This window comes from Diabrotica virgifera, chromosome 3, assembly GCF_917563875.1.
Source record: "Diabrotica virgifera virgifera chromosome 3, PGI_DIABVI_V3a".
Classification (NCBI taxonomy): domain Eukaryota; kingdom Metazoa; phylum Arthropoda; class Insecta; order Coleoptera; family Chrysomelidae; genus Diabrotica; species Diabrotica virgifera.
In genome coordinates this window covers 42,524,324-42,544,166 of record NC_065445.1, presented here as the reverse complement: position 1 = coordinate 42,544,166, position 19,843 = coordinate 42,524,324, and the positions used below count along the sequence as shown (strand labels likewise).

General features: G+C 34.0%; 1 protein-coding gene across 2 annotated transcripts in view; it reads left to right on the top strand.

Annotated features, from left to right (window-relative positions):
• LOC126882825 (facilitated trehalose transporter Tret1-like) overlaps window positions 1-19,843 on the top strand; it is a 55,786-nt gene that overhangs the window by 20,441 nt on the left and 15,502 nt on the right. The window contains exon 2 of one of the 2 annotated variants that reach the window (XM_050647918.1): window positions 17,036-17,109. The exons of the other annotated variant lie outside the window; for it this stretch is intronic. The gene's annotated coding sequence lies outside the window, so the exon portion shown is untranslated. The remainder of the gene's footprint in view (window positions 1-17,035; window positions 17,110-19,843) is intronic. 2 annotated transcript variants of the gene reach the window in all.

The following is a 19,843-nucleotide window of genomic DNA, read 5'->3' as shown; positions in this document are numbered from 1 at the left end:
TACTTCTCTTCTATTTTCTCTTGGTCTGTCGGATCTGTTTCGGTTTTCTCGATATCCCTGTTCATTTTGTCTACCATTATTTCTGTTTTCTTGATTTGAGCGTGTGGTGTTTCTATTCTGGTATTCTCGATTTCTGTTCTCATTCCATTGCCTATTTCTTTGTTCATAATTTCCTCTTCCGTTGTCTCTATTTTCGTTTTCCCTTCTGGGATTAAAATCTCGTCTTGTATAGTCCCTCCTATTTTGATTTCTATCTCTGTAATCCTGTGTTTCTCGGGGCCTGTAATCTTCTCGCGACCTTCTTGATTTTCTTTCCCTTAAACGTGATTCTCTTATTTGTAGGAATTGGCATAAACTATCTATGTCTTTGTAGTTTTGGAATGTGATATGGTCTTCCAGCGTTTCTTCGAAATGTCTTGCAATCAGTTCGACTAATTGTTCCGATGAGTAATTATATTGTAAATGTTTTGCGTTATAGTAAATTTGTAATGCATATGTCCTTTCTGATATACCCATCCTATCATTGTATTTCCCATTTTGCAATTCCTTGTTAATTTCCAATTGTTGGACTTTTCCCCAGAAATAATTCAAAAATTTTTGTTCAAATTGTTGCCAACTGTCAAATTCTTCTTCTTTGCAATCGAACCATAGGCTTGCTTCATATTTTAGATGGTTTCTGATAGTTTCTTTTGCTGTTTCGAAATTTTCGATGTGCTGTATTTTCTTTTTCAGGCTATTTATGAACGGCACTGGGTGTAATATTCTTACATTCCCGCCAAACCTTATCTTCATGTCATCTGTGCTATGTATAACCATTTCTCTTCTTTCTCCTACATTTTGTTGAATATTGATTTCCGCAATCTTTCTTTCCATTTCTTCTCTGATTGCTTGAATAGCATTTTCCAACTTGTTTTCCAAACTTTCCATTTCTTTTTTCTGGCAATTCGTTAACTCCTTCATTTTATTTTGGATTTTCATTTCTTGTTCTTTCATCTCGTTTTTCATTGTTGTCAAACATCCTTTTACTTCCTTTTCATACTTTCCTATGCGTTCCTCCATTTTCTTGTTGTTCTCTTCTATTGCTTGTTTTGTTTCCTTCTGATTTTCTTGCATTATTCTTTTTGTTTCATCTATTGCTTGTTTTGTTTCCTCCTGATTTTTATCCATTGTCCTTTTTGCTTCATCCATTGCTTGTTTTGTTTCTCTTTGATTGTCATCCAGCTTTTGTGACTGGAGTTGCATCAGTTGTAATAGTTTATCTATTCCTGATAATTCTTGCTGTTCTGATGCCATGATTGTCGTGTCTAAAATATCTTCTTGGTCTGAATGTTCTTTTTGTTTTTTGTTGTCCTTGCTTTGGCTTCTTGTCACAGACATTTGTTTTCAAGAAGTATTATCCCCGCCAAATATGAAATTTTACTAGTATGTTACCAAGACGACTTTTTTTTACCCAAATATTATCAATTGTCAATAAATATATCAAATGTAAATATCGTAAAAATAAAATATTAAATCAGTTATGTAAAATTTGTACCTAAAGAGATCTAAAATTTTATGTTATCAAATGTAAGTATCTCACTTTTTACCACAGGCATATAAATTTTCAAATACCGGCTTTACTCTTTCTATCCTTCAAATTTGCCACTAGAAATACTTTTCAAATGCCCTCCACGTTGGACGACAGTTGTCGTGATCTTGATTATTGATATGAGATAATAATTTTATATGTCATTTAATTTAATCAATGCTTTAATAATAATCTAATTAATTTACCAGATCACATATCAATATGTTTTCACTCTCAGGGTTTTTTTATAAAATTAATTACTTACATACGTGGCTTCTAAGTATTTCTTAATGGTTCCTAATCGGGATAGGAAAGAAAAGAGTAAAATAATAACACATATGGGTTACAATTGTAATCAAAATATTGTTTATTTTATTTAAATGGCAATCACTGCTTAATATTTGCTATATCTTATTATTCTTAAAAATAACATTTATACATGGGAATCTTATTTTCTTTTGATTTCCAATTGAAAGTTTTTATTAACATTTAACTATTATGATTTATCAGCAACAATTCTATTTAAGTTTGATGAAGCTTTTCTGATATTATTGATTATGTTTTTTTTTCAATTTTAAATGTGGTATTTACTACGAAAAACCCATACATTCATGTCCAAACAAATGAGACTGACCTTTTTCTGGTGCACTGAGAATGTCTTCACACAAGACCCGTTTCCTGCTATCCTTGGCTGCAATCAAAACCTCGTCCTGGCTTCCAGTAATGTTCTCCTCCGAAACTAGCTCGTATAGCTCTCGTTTCCTGCTTCTGTCGTGATGCTGTGTTCTACCTTTTTCGAAACTGCAATCAGCTACCGGGAACTCTTGGCTCAAGGAGGTTCTTTTACTCTCAACTTGGCCTACCTCTCGTTCTACGATAGATACTCCACACTCATGGAACTACACCGGCTTTCTCACTCTCCGTACACTACCGTCTACGACTCGACTTCACTTCTCGACAGTTCAAAACATTCTGCTCTCTATTTGTCATTCATTCCCCTACTTTCTAAATATCCCTTCCAGATTCACAAATCAAAATTCCACCACCAACTCTCATTCGCAGTATTCCTCAAAACCAATTTTTAAACTTTCTAAATATGCTTAATGGATTTCCAAAAAAAATAGTTAATTCCCATTCTAAAATTACTTTCTACTAATTACAAAATTTAATGATCTATTATCTACTTTCACTAAGTCTTCTTTAGCATCGGCTAATGATTGAACCTTCCGCGAACAACGATAATGACCTATTATCGATTTCACTTGAGTCTTATTTAATCACTTCTTAAAATTAAATATAACAATTTGTTGTATACAGGTTGTTCTAAATTTATATGCCCATGGTTGAGAAAATTGAAAATATTTTATATTAAATTGAAATCTGTTTATAATTATCAAATTTTAATTTTCATATCACATAGAAATATAACAATATATATGTATATATATCTCTCTCTATATCTCTCTCTATATATCTCTCTCTCTATATCTCTCTCTCTCTCTTTTCTAGTCTCCCACACTGTTCTATCAACGAAGTAAAGGCTCTAAAAGGCATTTACTTCTGGCGCCCATCTTTGGTTTATTGATCATAGGTCAGTTCTTTTCTTTTAAGTATTTCATTACTTTTTAATTTTTCTGGTTTCTTCCTTTATCACTATCTCTTTCTCCCCTAAACAACAGCACGAAAATAAGCCGATCTCCACTTCCTGAGCTTTTACGTCTCATCCTCATCCTCATAAATAATTTGTTATCTTCATTCTAATTAACTGGTTAAGCCGTTTCTCACTACCCCTTTCTTTTCATCAATCAAATTTTAGTACAAAAAAAAAATATAACCCTACTATAAGGGTTACAAAGTGGCGAGCCCATCGTGGAGCTGTTGTTTTTCATTTAGGTGGTGATTTAGTGTTAGTTACACTACATTCTCTTATTCAATTTGGTTATTGCGAATTATCACTTACAGTTTGTTTGTTGTTTTGGAATAAAAAAAAAAAGAAAAAGTTGATAGTAGCAGTGTATCATTTTGTTTTTTTTTTTGAGAGAGTATACAGGTGTAAGGGAAATTATTTTAGAATTGAGGATATAGCATTAATTGTTGGGTGGTATACGAACATAAGTTAAAAGGTAATATAAATGTTTATTGAAGGTGACGTTAATATTTAATAAACTGAATTTTTACATTTTTATACGTTACATATTTTTTGGTATCTTATAATTATTATGATATCCTGTACTGGCACTTGTATCCACACAATTATATATTTTGGGTTATAGGTATATGTTTATTAGGTTCTGATTTCTATCTCAATTTTAGATTACTGTATGCGATTAAATTTGCGGGCTTTGTGCCAGTTGTAAATTTTTTTTATTGAGTTTATCTATCTAAACTTCATTGGGGTGTTTTGTCTTGATACTGAAAGTTTCTTTTTTAAAATGTCCACTTTTAAAGTTGATCATTTACTGGTAAAAGAGTTAGATTACGAGCTTAAAATCCGAAGTATTGATGTTACTGAATATCCTACCGTCGAGGCTAAACGCAAAATATTGCGTGGAGCTCTGCGACAGGAGAAGGAAAATAGGAGTTTTCGGCACATTTCTTCCTCCTGTATTCCCTTTGACAAACATAAGGAGGAGATTGAGGACACACTGAAAGACCTTACCCAGAAAATCGGGATATTCAGGGGTACAATACTGGATCCTACCTTTGCTAGATTGTCGTCTAGAGTAGCTCATTTATCTGAACGAGTAAGTCGCTTAGAGTGTGATACCGATGAACAGGAATTATACCAGAAAACCGTCGCAGTCAAAATCTTGGATATTGAAGGTGACCTCGATGCTCGGGGAAACCCAGCTGCTACCTCCACTCCAAATGCACCCATACACAATGCGTCACCCTTCCCATTTTCTAAATCTGCCCAAGTTCATAAATGGGGTATTTCTTTTTCTGGTACAGGTGATCGTGATACTGTTGTCGCTTTCTTAGAGAAAGTTGAATGTTTGCGAATCTCTAGATGTATTCCAGAGGATGACTTATTTGCAGCCTCCGCTGAGTTGTTTACCGGTCCTGCGTTCACTTGGTTTATGAATAATCGCTCTAACCTTTCTTGCTGGAAAGATCTGGTGCAAAAACTTAAAGCTGATTTCCTACCATATTCCTACCAAGATGATCTTTTGGATGACATTAAAAAGCGGAAACAACTCCAGAATGAACCCGTTACTATGTTTATCAACAACATCCTTGGGCTGTGTAGTCGTCTTGACATTCCTCTCACGGAATCCGAAAAGGTAAGAATCATCATGAAATCTTTGTTACCCTCATATCACTCTCAACTAGCTCTTGTAGAAATCCGTAGTATCGACGAACTTACGGAAAAATGTAAGCGGTTAGAAGAAACATTTTCTTGGTCTAATCAACCCTCAACTGTAGTTTCGTCTCGTCCTTTCCCGTCTTCTAGTCAGAATTCCTTTTCACGAAATCGATCATGGCAAAATAAAGTACCGAAACACAATGTATCTACCGTTACCTCCACGATCGTATGTTGGAATTGTTATACTCAGGGACATGCCTTCTCTGCATGCCCAAACCCCAGATTGCGTTCCTTTTGTTTTGGGTGTGGCCTTGAAAATACCACTAAACCCAGGTGTAGGAATTGTCAGGGAAACGGTCGTTTAGAGGATTGTACCCTGAGCCCTCCTCTGACAGTCTCTCCATCAGGGAATTCCGTAACTTCCATAAACAATACAGGACTCAACACGTCAAGCCCTCCCGTACCTTCTACCAGTCGAAAAGGGAAAGGTATTTCGTCCAAAAAAGACAACAACTTCAAACAACAACCTATCTCAAGATTAAGTTTTCTGAAGCAGACACCCTTTAATGTCGAATCAGATAATGATAGTGTTTCTTTCTCAGTATCTTCATTAAATCTCCCATCTCCTTGTCTCGAACAAGAACTTAACTCTGCGTTAATTCCGTTACCTTTACCTTCTTCTTCCAGAAAAAGTAAGGAAGGAGATACCTGTCTACCTATATCTCAATATTCTGGCAACACCATAGTGATTGATAAAACAACCTTAGATTTAAATTCTCTATTAGTTAGGAAACATAACGATAATCGTCCGTATCTCCCTATCGAAGTATTAGGTCAATCTTGTTTAGCACTTCTGGACAGTGGTTCAAACATATCTTTACTAGGTTCTTTATCTCTTCGTTTAATAGACAACGATAAAGTCAAAGTTAACCCGATTTCTTCTCTTCAAGTATCGACTGCTGATGGCACTGTACAACCCATCACGGGAAAATTCGTAACAGAAGTCTCTGTAGCGAATATCCGCAGAAATGTTACTTTTTATGTTATCCCCTCAGTGCAAAATTCAGTTATCCTTGGAATGGACTTTCTTAATGTTTTTAATAGCACACTTAACTGCTCTGATTTTTCTATGTCTATATCTTCATTTAATATTTCGAGCTTGAATGCCGTACAAGATTTTTCTAGTTTATCAAATGAGGAACAAAATCAGTTACAAGAAACTATCTCCAAGTTTAATTCTATCTCCTCTACGGATAAGTTAGGCCGTACTACCTTGCTTTCCCATTCTATTGAAGTGAATAATCCCACACCATTTAGGCAATACCAATATCCGATACCCCAAGCGTGGCAAAAAGATTTAGACCAAGAGATTGATGAAATGCTTAAACTTAATATCATCGAACCGTCTACCTCTTCCTATAGTAGTCCATTATGGCTCACGAAAAAAAAGAATGGATCATTTAGGGTCTGTTTTGATGGACGTAAGTTAAACAGCATCACAGTAAATCGGGATGCTTACCCGATCCCTCGAATTGATATTATCTTGAGCAAACTTCAAAACTCGAAGTTCATATCGTCTATAGATCTTTCAAAAGCTTTTTTACAAATACCTCTTAGTACTGAAAGTAGGAAATATACCGCTTTTGCCGTCAATGGTAAAGGATTGTTTCAATTTGTAACAATGCCTTTTGGGTTAGTATCTGCTCCCCAAACTATGTGTCGTCTCATGGATATAGTAATAGGTCCTCAGTTAGAGCCCTACGTGTTTTATTATCTTGATGATATCTTGGTAGTCACCCCGGATTTTTCTACTCATATCGAAATTTTGAATAAATTATTTGTCCGGTTAAAAGAGGCCAATTTAACGGTTAATCTTGATAAATGTCAATTTTGTCGACCAAGTTTGAAGTTTTTAGGCTATATGGTTGATAACCAGGGTCTTAGGACAGACCCTGAAAAGGTCGCCGCTATAAGAGATTTTCCCATCCCAAAAACTACCACCCAAGTTCGCAGAATTTTAGGCATGTGTGGATATTATCGTCGGTTTGTTCCGTCTTATTCTACCTTACTATCACCCCTTACTGATCTTCTGAAGGATAGGAAAAAAGGCCAAACGATTATTTGGACTCCTGAGGCCGATGAAGCGTTTAGGCGCGTTAAAGATGCACTAACGAGCGCTCCAGTCATGATCTCACCTAATTTTAACGAACATTTTTATCTGATGACCGATTGTTCTAACACCGCTTCTGGTGGCGTGCTATTTCAGGTGAAAGATGGCTCTGAACACCCAATAGCTTATACAAGTAAGAAACTGAATAAGGCGCAGAAAAACTATTCGACTACGGAGAAAGAACTCTTAGCTATTATTCAGGGTTTAGAAGCTTTTCGTTATTATTTAGAGGGTCGTAATTTCACGATAATTACGGACCATAGTTCTTTGGTATGGCTTCACAGCATGAAAAACCCTTCTCAGAGACTTTCCCGATGGATATGTAAACTGACTGCCTATTCGTATAAGATTGTCCATCGAAAGGCAGCCGGAGTAGTGGTTGCTGATGCTCTTTCCCGTGTTTTTGATATTAATGTTTTAGATCTATCTTCGTTAACTCCTGATGCGTGGTATCAAAATATGGTCGATAAGGTTACTCAAGACCCACAAAGATATCCCGATTTTAAGGTGGAGAACAATGTGCTGTACAAACACATTTTAAGTCCTGTTGAGGTATTATCGAATATGACCGAATGGAAAATAGTTGTACCTATGCCAAACAGGGAAAATATTTTGCGTATGTGTCATGACGAAGTTACTGCTGGCCATTTGGTTTCTATAAAACTTACCACCGTATTGCTGAGTTATATTATTGGCCTGGCATGCGCAAATCCATTAAAAGGTACATCTCTAAATGCATAGTTTGTGCTACTTGTAAACCAAGTAACTTACCACAAGCTGGTCTTATGGGTTCTTTTAGAAATATTAATTTCCCTTGGCAGATGATTTCTCTCGATTTAATTGGTCCATACCCTCGTAGCTATACAGGAAATACTTATTGTCTCGTAGTAGTGGACTATTTCACCAAATTTCCTTTGGTTTGCCCTCTTCGGAAAGCCACAGTCCCAGCAATTATTAAGTATTTGGAAGAACAAGTATTTTTAGTATTTGGTGTTCCTCAAATTGTCTCCTGTGACAATGGGCCCCAATTTATCTCGAACGCTTTCAAGACTCTGATGTGCAAATATAGGGTGCAGAAGATTTTCTATAATGCTGCATATCACCCTCAAGCGAACCACTCAGAACGTGTAAATCGTAGTATTGTTACCGCTTTAAGGTCTTATACATTTGAGGACCATAGGTCGTGGGATCAATACATTCATTCTGTTGCCCAAGCCATAAGGACTTCCACTCACGAGGTCACTAAATGTTCTCCCGCGTATCTTAACTTTGGTCGAAATGTTCCTCTCTCAGGCGATTATTTTGGTTTAATTTCCGATAATGCAACTACTTTACCACAAGTTTCTGAGAATCTTCATCGACAAGAGGATCTCCAAAACCTACCCCCTATATTTGCCGATATTCGGAAGAGATTGAAATCTTCTTATTTACGTTCCCAGAAATATTATAATTTAAGGAAAAGACCGTTACGTTTTTATCCTGGAGACCGAGTCCTAAAACGAAATTTTGTGAAATCAAGTAAAAATGATGCCATAGCGGCGAAATTTTGTCAGAAGTATATTCAATGTACGGTTTTAAAAGTCATATCGCCTCTTGTCTATGAACTAAAAGACAATTCGTCCAATAAACGAATTGGTCGTTTTCATGTCAAAGATCTCCTACCTGATAAAACAGTCATGGATTCTGAGTCCTCGACCTCAGAGGATGATTAGGTATTAACTTGCGTTCTGCATTAATTTTGGAACCTTTTATCGCAGTCTGCAACTTGCTAGTTTCCTAAAAAAAACTCTTATTTTTGCTATTTGGTAATTATTATTTTTACCTCTGCTCTTGATTTTACCTTGATAGTTAAGTGTTCACATATATTATGGACTCAGCGTTTGCACAGGGAATGTCATAACATTTGTCTGGTGTAATAAATGCATTATACAGGGTATTCCATTATTATCACTTCTCAAAATATTAGACTGTTATAGGTAAATTGCTTTTAAATATTGTCTTTTCACTTTTATTAGTAAATTTTGTTGTATATGGGTATATAGGTGTATCTAACCATAATACGTGGGTTCGAATTCGTTGATCAAATTCCGGACTAGATCGTTAGCGGATTTCGTAATCCATGCTATATTTTGTGATGGATGTACTTTTACCTGGAGTCGCTATGTGGCGAATATGGTCGTTGACCATCTTCGGTTCTGTAGCATAGATTAAGTCTTCATCAAGTTATACAATGGATTTTTTTCTTGTACAAGGCGATAACCCAATACCTTTAATATTAATTTCGTTGATGGTTGTTATATCAATAATTTTGGAAAATACATTCATTAGCTGTTGTTTAGTGACTACTCTAATATTTGATTTTCGTTTTCTTACGCATTGGTCCACTATAGTAGTCCAGTTCGGACCTCTTCTGTCATTGATTTTAGGAACTGATCTATAAATATACGGTTTCAGATGAAATTGTTTGATTTTGGTTCTTAAATTTTAGTTTTACCTTTGAGAAATTTTAGTTAAGAACTTACTTGTGTTGATGCTTATACATGTGTTAGTATAAAAATACACTGATTATCAAACGTTTTGGTATATCGTACACTGAAATCAGCTGTAGCCTTAGGCTATAGATTTATCGGATACAGATATTAAGTTAGGTTATCTTTAGGTTACCTTTCAATGATTACCTGTGATTATATTAAGTCAATTCGGGAATGGATTATGAATTATACTGACGGAACCATATTTGGATGGATACGATAATGGCTATCCATTTGTGGAACTGTTTAGTTTGTCCATTTTTTGTTTTGCTGTGCATTCTTAACTACCTGGTTTATATCTGCATTGGATATATAATATATTTAACTTAGCGTATCGTACTTCACTTTATCTTATCTTATCTTATCTTAACTAAGAGAGTTATGTTACATCTCTATTTCCTTACCTTAAGTTATCTTTGATACCATGTTTTGAATCGGTTGGAGAATATCCTGGTTACTCTCGGTTGAATATGTCAACAATAAATTTTGTGTTCATCTTTGGATTAACTTAGGTGCTAATATCCAAATCGATAGTGAGTCCGATAGTGAGTAAGGCCAAATTTAATGGTTCTTTATGTAGTTGGGTGGATACTTTGTTTTAGTCAGGAATATTTTTTTCTAGTACCTTTAGTTCACGTTGATCACAATTTGGGGTTACGTGTAATCTAAGCCTTTAATGTGAACGATTTAATAAGTTTAATTGATGTAAGTAATGGTACAACAAGAATAACTATTAGTAAACTTTAAGATACCTAGTATACGGTTCATTCGTAAATAAAGTCTGGATGCAGATCATCAGACTAGTCCTTGTCTACGTTAAGGAAGGAAAAGTTCCTTTCTCGCGATCTCCGTAAACCATACCGGTTCCGGAATCTTGGGAACTTACCTTGATGCACTCTTGTGTTGGATCCACACAAGTGTGTCATACTTTTGTGCCCGCACTCTTCCATGCTCGGAAGCATGAGAAGTGTTGCCTTTTATTTCTATTGTGTAAATATGTGGTATAATGTGGATGTTTACCCACTTTGAGCCAAATTCAAAATTAATGTTTTAGGTTAGATTAGATTAGTTAGTTGATGTACTAATCCTATCTTTAACTTTGTGGAGTGGTTGTGACTGTAACTACAGCTACAACTGCTAGGAGCTACTACTCCTGACCCATATTAAAGTACTAACCCTGCCAAGAATAAACTTCGTTTTGGTTTTTGCCAGAATAATTTTCTGAAGGAAAATTATATCGAGTGGAGGGGGAATGTAGCGTTCCGCTACGTTTACGAGTAGCCACTCCCGACAACCGTAATAATTAACATCGAATAACAAAAAGTTACCTTACGATCGAGGTAGGAAAATGAAAACAGAATTAGTGCTAGCTAACCAACGACTTAAGAAGGTCAAATACAGACAAATATGTGTTGGAGAAAAAACGGCAGATGTCATACATAAAAGAATAGGAGATATTCAATAAATCTATTTTGGAATTGCAATTACAAAGCAAGCTAAATATATCTGTAAAGATATAATATACCTAAAATGAACGTCTGGTAAGTGATTTTATTTTAAAAAATCTCTTTTGGAAATTTAGGAAACACATATATCAAAATGAATAATTTTATACCTTAAAAAGTCAAATCTAGCAAAGCTACTTTTAGAAATATATTACTTAAGTAATAATGTAATTTCATTTTGGATAAATGACCTTCCCATTTATGTGGAAGAATATGTTTGGTTATCTTTTGTAACCGGTCTGTCTCACCTTGTATCCAGGAAAAAATTTCTAGATACCTAATGAGAACCTCTCTTTTTAGCCGTACCTAGAGAATTATAAAATAGAACCAAGCTTTTAATATCCCACAAAGACAACTTATATGGAAAATGCACTAAGAATAACATTCCTATTAATTATCTAGAACGTAAATCTTCCCTAAGATGTGTATACTCATAGAGCCGCTTACCGTCTGATAAACCGGCACGTCCATAAGCCAACACTTGGAATTAGAGCTGAAGGAATTTCATCTAGATTGGAACAAAGATAAGTGTACTTAATTAATGTTCTCATTTATAGACCGAATTGTGTTCCGCAATATGTTATATATTTATTCTACATTTGTTGTTAAGCATTAGATTATTTTTTAACTTCCCTTATCATATCTTTTACTATCGGTTGTGTCTACACAACAAATAATATTTTGTCAATTTTTCATCTAAATCTCAATGCATGTAAGGGAACATAAGTACTTATAGACCTAGAGCATTGGTCTCTATAGGGTTCATTACATAATAACTTAGGTATTGTGGTAGATAATATACAAGTATATTAATACGGTATTATGAAGAATATCATCTGGTTCTGTTGACTAGCACTCACTATTGTTTTTCTGTCTCTTTATTGTTTGTATCTGAAAGAAACGTAAACTCATAGAAATCATTTAATAGTCGGAAACTTTTACGTTATCTGCTTATATCTTGGCAACCAAAATTTTAACATTACTCATATTCATTATTTATATTATTAATTAAATTTTACTATTATATATTCATCTTGCAAGCCAATGTTTTACATTATTATACATTATTTATATTTTTAGCTAGAAATTTTACATTATATATATATACATTAGTTACCAAAATCTTACTTTACATATATCTAGGTATTTTTTTTACACAATAAAAATAAGGTATACCTATTGGGTTTGTATCATTTCACCTGCACCTGATATCTCTCAACTATATGTGTTCATATAATATTTTATTTCAGGATTAAGTTATTTGGATTGTTTATATCTGTCTCCTTATTTCTCTCTCTCTCTTTTTCTCTCTCTCTTTCCCCCCCCCCCCTCTCTCTCTCTCTTTCTATATCTCTCTCTATATATATATGTATATATATATATATATATGTATATATATCTCTCTCTATATCTCTCTCTATATATCTCTCTCTCTATATCTCTCTCTCTCTCTTTTCTAGTCTCCCACACTGTTCTATCAACGAAGTAAAGGCTCTAAAAGGCATTTACTTCTGGCGCCCATCTTTGGTTTATTGATCATAGGTCAGTTCTTTTCTTTTAAGTATTTCATTACTTTTTAATTTTTCTGGTTTCTTCCTTTATCACTATCTCTTTCTCCCCTAAACAACAGCACGAAAATAAGCCGATCTCCACTTCCTGAGCTTTTACGTCTCATCCTCATCCTCATAAATAATTTGTTATCTTCATTCTAATTAACTGGTTAAGCCGTTTCTCACTACCCCTTTCTTTTCATCAATCAAATTTTAGTACAAAAAAAAAATATAACCCTACTATAAGGGTTACAAACTTCCATTTTAAACCTTTGCTTATCTACTAAGAGATGAATAATCTAAATAAGATATTTAATTACCTTATTTTTACCTGTAGCGATTTAAACGAAAAAACTGTCATCTTTGACCCTTATTTGTTAATAGCTAAAATTCTCGTCCGAACTCTGACGGGCATTGTTGAATTTATAATGTAATAGCAGTAATGTTATAATGTTATAACTAACTAAGAGAAGAAAGAAAGAAACTTAAAGAAGAAATGTTACAAAAAGAAGCAACCGAAGAAGGAAAAGCAGTAGAAAGGAAATACAAAGAAAAGATATAGCGGTTAAAAAGCGACCCAGAAAAGACAAGATACTATGTAAATCATATGGTAAAAACGTCAGAAAAAGCTGCGCAAGAAAACGACCTGAAAATACAGTACAATATCATCCGAAATTTGACAGGGCAAAAACACTAAACATTAATAAACAAATCAAAGATAAACAAGGAAATATAATTACATCAGAACATAAAATAATACAAAGCTGAAAAGAACACTGCGAGGAAATATACTCCAAACATCAGATATAAACGAAGATAATGTAATACAGGAAATAAACATTAGAACAGTTGAAATTACGAAAGAAGAAATACAAAACACACTGAATCAACTAAAAAATGGCAAAGCCGCTGAAAGCTACAACCTACCGATAGATTTAATAAAGGCGGACGCAAACGAATCAGTAGAAATATTACACAAACTCTTTAACAAGATATGGGCCGACCAGGAGCTCCCACAGAAATGGAACGAGGGTGTAACCATTAAGATACCAAAAAAGGGCGATTTAAATAAATGCTAGAATTGGCTAGCAATAACACTGCTAAGTGCCACATTCAAAATAATGTCAAATATCATATTGAATAGACTGAAGCCAGAACTAGACAAGAAACTAAGACTAAGAAACAACCAAGAAGGTTTTCGCGCAAAACGCTCCATTATCGACCACATTTGTACTCTATCTGTACCTCTGTATCTTGTACCTGTACCGCTGTATCTCTTGTACTCTACAATTATCTTGGAACAAGCTAGTGAATGGCAAAAAAATATAAACATGTTTACTTTGACTTTGAGTTTGAAAAGGTCTTCGATAGTATAAACAGAAAACAAATGTGGAAGATTCTAAAACTATATGGACTACCGATAAAATACATCAACTTAATCAAACTACTTTACAAGAAATATAGAGCCAGACTAGAACATGCGGGAAAAATGGTAGTATGTAGATATAGCTATACAAAGCGGAGTTAAACAAGGATGTGTGCTATCCCCGACATTATTTCTAATAATAACGGACTGGATCATGCAGAAAGTAAGCGATAATAAAACAGGTATTAGATGGAAATTGCATAACTAGTTGGACGATTTGTAGTTCGCAGATGACATTTGTCCCCTAACCGAACATAGCAGCCATAAGCAAAAATAGATCGACACGCTTGCAAAATACTCCAAGGTAATGGGCCTGAAGATAAAGACAAAAAAACAAAACTTAAAAAAACAGTAACCAATAAACTAAAATTAAAATAAAAGGAAGACAAATACGGGAGGTAGATAACTTTACATATCTGGGATCAATTATGGAAAAAAAGGCGCTAGTAGATCAGATGTAGAAAAAAGGATAGTAAAGGCACAATGTGCACTCATTATACAGGGTGTCCCGAAAAGATTGGTCATAAATTATACCACACATTCTACGGTCGAAAATAGTTCGACTGAACCTAACTTACCTTAGTACAAATGTGCTCATAAAAAAGTTACAGCCCTTTGAAGTTACAAAATGAAAATCGATTTTTTTCAATATATCGAAAACTATTTGAGATTTTTTATTGAAAATTTACATGTATCATTCTTATGGCAGTAACATCTTAAAACAAAATTATAGTGAAGTTTGTCCACCCCATAAAAATTTTATGGGGGTTTTGTTCCCTTAAACCCCCCCGTACTTTTGTATACGTTCCAATTAATTCATTATTGTGGTATCATTAGTTAAAAACAACATTTTTAAAACTTTTTTGCCTCTTAGTATTTTTTCATTAAGCAAGTTTTTATCGAGATGCGGCTTCTTTTTTAATATATTTACATAAAAATTTTATGGGGGTTTTGTTCCTTTAAACCCCCCAAATGTTTGTGTACGTTCCAATTACACTATTATTGTGATACCATTAGTTAAACACAGTGTTTTTAAAACTTTTTTGCCTCTTAAGTCTTTTTTTGACAAATCACCTTTTATCGAGATATGGTTTCTTTTTCAAAATATACCTAAAAATGTAAATTATAAATACATTTTCAGATCATTAACAGGCCTCTATAATCGTACTTAACCATATACAAACATATGGTGGATTCGACAAATATTCAAAATAGCTCGATAAACACTGGCTTATCAAAAAAGTACAAAGAGGCAAAAAAGTTTTAAAAACATTTTGTTTAACTAATGGTGTCACAATAATAATTTAATTGGTACGTACACAAAATTTTGGGGGGGTTTAAAGGAACAAAACCCCCTAAAAATTTTAAAGGGTGCACAAATTTCACTTTAATTTTTTTTTAAGATGTTGCTGCCATAAGAATGCCACATGTCTATTTTTAATGAAAAATCTCGAAGGATTTTCGGTATATGAAAAAAAATCGATTTTCATTTTGTAAATTCAAAGGGCTGTAACTTTTTTTGTGTGCACTATTGTATATAGGTAAGTGAGGTTCAATCAACATATTTTTGACCCCAGAATCTGTGGTATAATTTATGACCATTCTTTTCGGGACACCCTGTATAATCATATAATGCATTAAGGAAAATCTGGAACACACGCGATATATCAGAATTAACCAAAATCAAAATCTTTAACAGCTGTTTTAAGACTATATTGTTGTATGGCGCAGAATCTTAGAGAGAGGAAGAGACAACTAGCAAAAAATTACAAACCTTTATAAATAAATAGTTGAGGAAAATCCTAAAAATATACTGGCCAGATAAAATAAAAAACATAGATCTACGGAGAAAAACAAAACAAGAGAAAATAACAGTCACGGTTAAAAGAAGGAAATGAAAATGGATTATACATACTCTGAGGAAGGATCGAAATAATATAACCAAACAAGCACTCGAATACCAACCAGACGAAAGAAGAAGAAGAGGAAGACCTGATAATAGCTGGAGAAGAACTGTAACAAGAGATCATGAAAGAATTGGCGTTGAGATGGAGAGAAGTCAAACAGAGAGCGAGAAACAGAGAGCAATGGAAAATACTTGTATAGCAAATTTCGAAAGAATAAAACAGAAAAGGATGCGCTGAGGAGAGGGAGAGAGAGAGAGAGAGAGAGAGAGAAACAATACCGACTATTTTTCAAAATAAAAAAATAAAATTTAATAATAAACCTAACCTATCGAAAGGCTCATCAAACAATTTAACTTTAAAAAATAAACATTTGTCAAGGGTATATAGTGGTATTGTTAAGTATATTACATTATAACTTATGCCATCGAATCTTCCGAGATCCATAATCTTCTTCCATCGAAATAAAATAGAAAATTTAAAAGTTTAGAAAATACATTATCCATAACTACACCCAAGAAATAAGTTTTTCTAACCTGATTTAAGAGTATAAAAACGAAAACAAACAATTTACAGCAAATCCTTATCGTATATCCGAGCAAAACCACCTAGTTGGCAAAAGTTATAAATAGAATTTGTCTGGGTTCTTCAACTAAATTCTCACATAAACACGACCAAGGTTAAATATTTTACTTCATACCATAAGTACATTGTTGCCAGTATAACGGATGCCAAAGCGAGCGCTAACTGTATGAAATAATTCTTGTTAATATACACGCTGTATATTGATCGGAAGTCACGAAGAGTCAAAACTATACAGAAGCCACGAGGGACGCAAATGCAATATATATATATATATATATATATATATATATATATATATATATATATATATATATATATATATATATATATATGTATATATATATATATATATATATATATAATAAATTTATATATATATATAATAAATTAATTTCGCCTCAAAACCATTGTTTAATCTGCTCTGTATGAGTACAGTATAATTAAAAATGTAATATTAAATTTACTTAAATAGGAACTTCTCTCTTTGTAGGCTGCGTGAGATTGTAGTGGAAGCGTCTAAGGTGTAAATGTTGAACATCAGCGGCGATAGGACCAATCCTTGGGGTAAGCTGTTATGTAAAGTTTTGAATTTGCTAGTCAGTAACGCTAATTTAATAATCAGTCGCACTGCATTTGATTTGCTAGGCTATCAAATGATTGGCATGGTACCATCTGGTACAATTTAAGTAGTAGACCTACTTTCCATACAATGTCGTAAGCGCAAGTTAGATCAATAAAAACTACTACTGTTTTGAATTTATTTTGGAAGCCGTTTTCATAAATGTTTGAAATTTATTACCGCAATTCCCTTCTGGCACAAATCCAGCTTGTTCTACGGGAATCGTTCCGCTGACAGATTGTAAAATCTTCGTGCAGATTATCCTCGCAAAAATCATATAGCAGACACTTAAAAGGGCGATTGGTCTGTAAATCTCTGGTAGTAAATTGTCTTTCCTAGTTTTCAGATAATAATTACTTTACTTTGTTTGAATAATTTAGGAAGCTTTAATGTTATCATCAGGTATCATCATAAGGTACTTTGACAAAGGTACGTTGTGCAAGAGAAATGACATTAGACTTGAGAGTTAGGCTGGTAAAATGTTATATTTTCTCGACTCTGCTTTGCGGGACAGAAGCATGTACACTTAACGCGTCTACTGCTAAAAAGTTGGAAGCATTTGAACTGTGGGTTTATAGAAGGACCCCGAAGATGTCTGAAACCATCAAGACACGAAAGCTGCAATACCTGGGACATGTTACGCGTAATGAGAGATACAATAAACTTAAATTAATTATAAAAGGGAAAATCCAGGTCAGGAGAAGTGTAGGAAGGAGAAGAATCTCATGATTGAGTAACTTGAGGAAATGGTACGAATGCATATCAATCAAACTATTCAGACCAGCAGAATCTCAGATAAGAATAACCATGATTATTGCCAACTTCCGTAGGGGGATGGCACGTATAGAAGAAGAACGTCAACATTATCTCGTTGAAGAAATCTAGGAGACAATTTTAAGAATTTGGGCCGATGTGTTTTATGAACTCGGGAAATATTATGACGGCAGCTTTGCGACACTTAATAATTGAAGACCCTGGTGCAAGAAGGGGATAAGTACCAAATTCTGCAAAAACGAGATAGGTGCTTATTTAGGTTGAAAAAGTAACTGTTCTTGCCTGGCGCAAGTATAGGATATGTATAGGTAAAAGATACCGAAATTATAAGAGAAAACTACTTATCCCCTGGTACGGTCTGGTGCAAGAGCAGTATAAGAAATGTGTAACTTATCCCATTCTTGCATCAAATTTTGAATTAATTTTTATATGTGTGTTATTCTGTCCCACTATTGCACCGGTGGCTTGCTGCGATTGGGTAAGGTACCGGTATATGCACGAGCCACGAACGCGATCTAAGTCATGTAGTCACCGAGAAACTGTTGGAGAGTTAACATAGTGCTAGTACGAGAGGTACGGTTTAGTAAAATATGGAGGTTTTAAAAAGTATTTCGTCTGAAAATGGGTTTTAATGTAACTTATCCCCTTTTTGCACCTGCTGTAAACTACAGTACAAAAAAGGCTTAAACTTATCCTATTATTGCACCAAAATTTTTTTCCTTAATAGCATTGTTGTTTGGCTGTAGAATGGCGGCAAAATCATATATACCTGTTGTATTAGTTCGGCCCTACTTCATGAACAACATAAATTTTAAATTAAAAAATAAAACTTTTTTTGCTTGTCTTGTAAAATTTACATATTGTTACTTATCCCCTTCTTGCATCAGGGTCTTCAATTATTAAGTGTAGTACGTTGAAAAGTTCCTATGCCTCATGATTAACAGGCTTTGCTTTTGATTTTTTTGAGTTGATATTATTCCTTTATTTTGTAAACTTTCTTTAAAGCTGGTTTGGAGAGCTGAACAATGCGTTTCCTCATATTTTCTAGGTTTTGTGATGATATTCAAATATTCAGATATGCAGATATCATAAGATTATGAGTAGGTTCCTATGAATTCTTTTCCGTTTGTTTCTATGTGTACTATTACATCAAATAATGACATAATTACTACGGTAGGGGAGCCCAAGCGGGGATTTTTGCAGTAACTCGAGCGCGTCAGATTATCATATGGGGAGAAACCTGGTACCCTGTAGATGTACCTCTACCATATATATTGGCTCTAAACACAGGGGAGTTCGTTAACGGGGGACCGAAAAAAATATGTCCTTAGAAAAACTCGAAATCCTCAGATTAAGAAAAGGTAAGTTAGGTACATGCAAAACAGTGTATATTTCAAAATCTGACGATTTGGGTAAGTAAATAGATGAGTCACAAAATTTCACAAGAAAAAAGCGAATATTTCGTGAAATGAACGATATATCTAAAAACTAAAAAATACGTGATCAATACTTGTCAAAAATTTATCGAATGATACCAAACACGACTCCCCAAAGAGAGAAGTGGGTGCTAAATTTAAAATTTTAAATACGAATCCCGCGATATTTCGCGAAATGAGCATCAGATCGAAAAACTGAAAAACACACTTTTTCAATATGTTCTAAAAATCTATCGAATGGCACTACAAACGAACCCTCACGGAGTTGGGGTGGGGAGTTACTTTAAAATTTTAAATAGAAGTCCCCATTTTTTATTGCAGATTCCGATTCCTTACGTAAAAATAAGTAACTTCTATTTGAAATATTTTTTCGAATTATAGATAAATGGCGCTATAATAGGAAAAAACGATTGTTGGAAATGAAAAATTAAATTAAAAATGGAAAGTCTCCACTAAAATGGAAAACTTT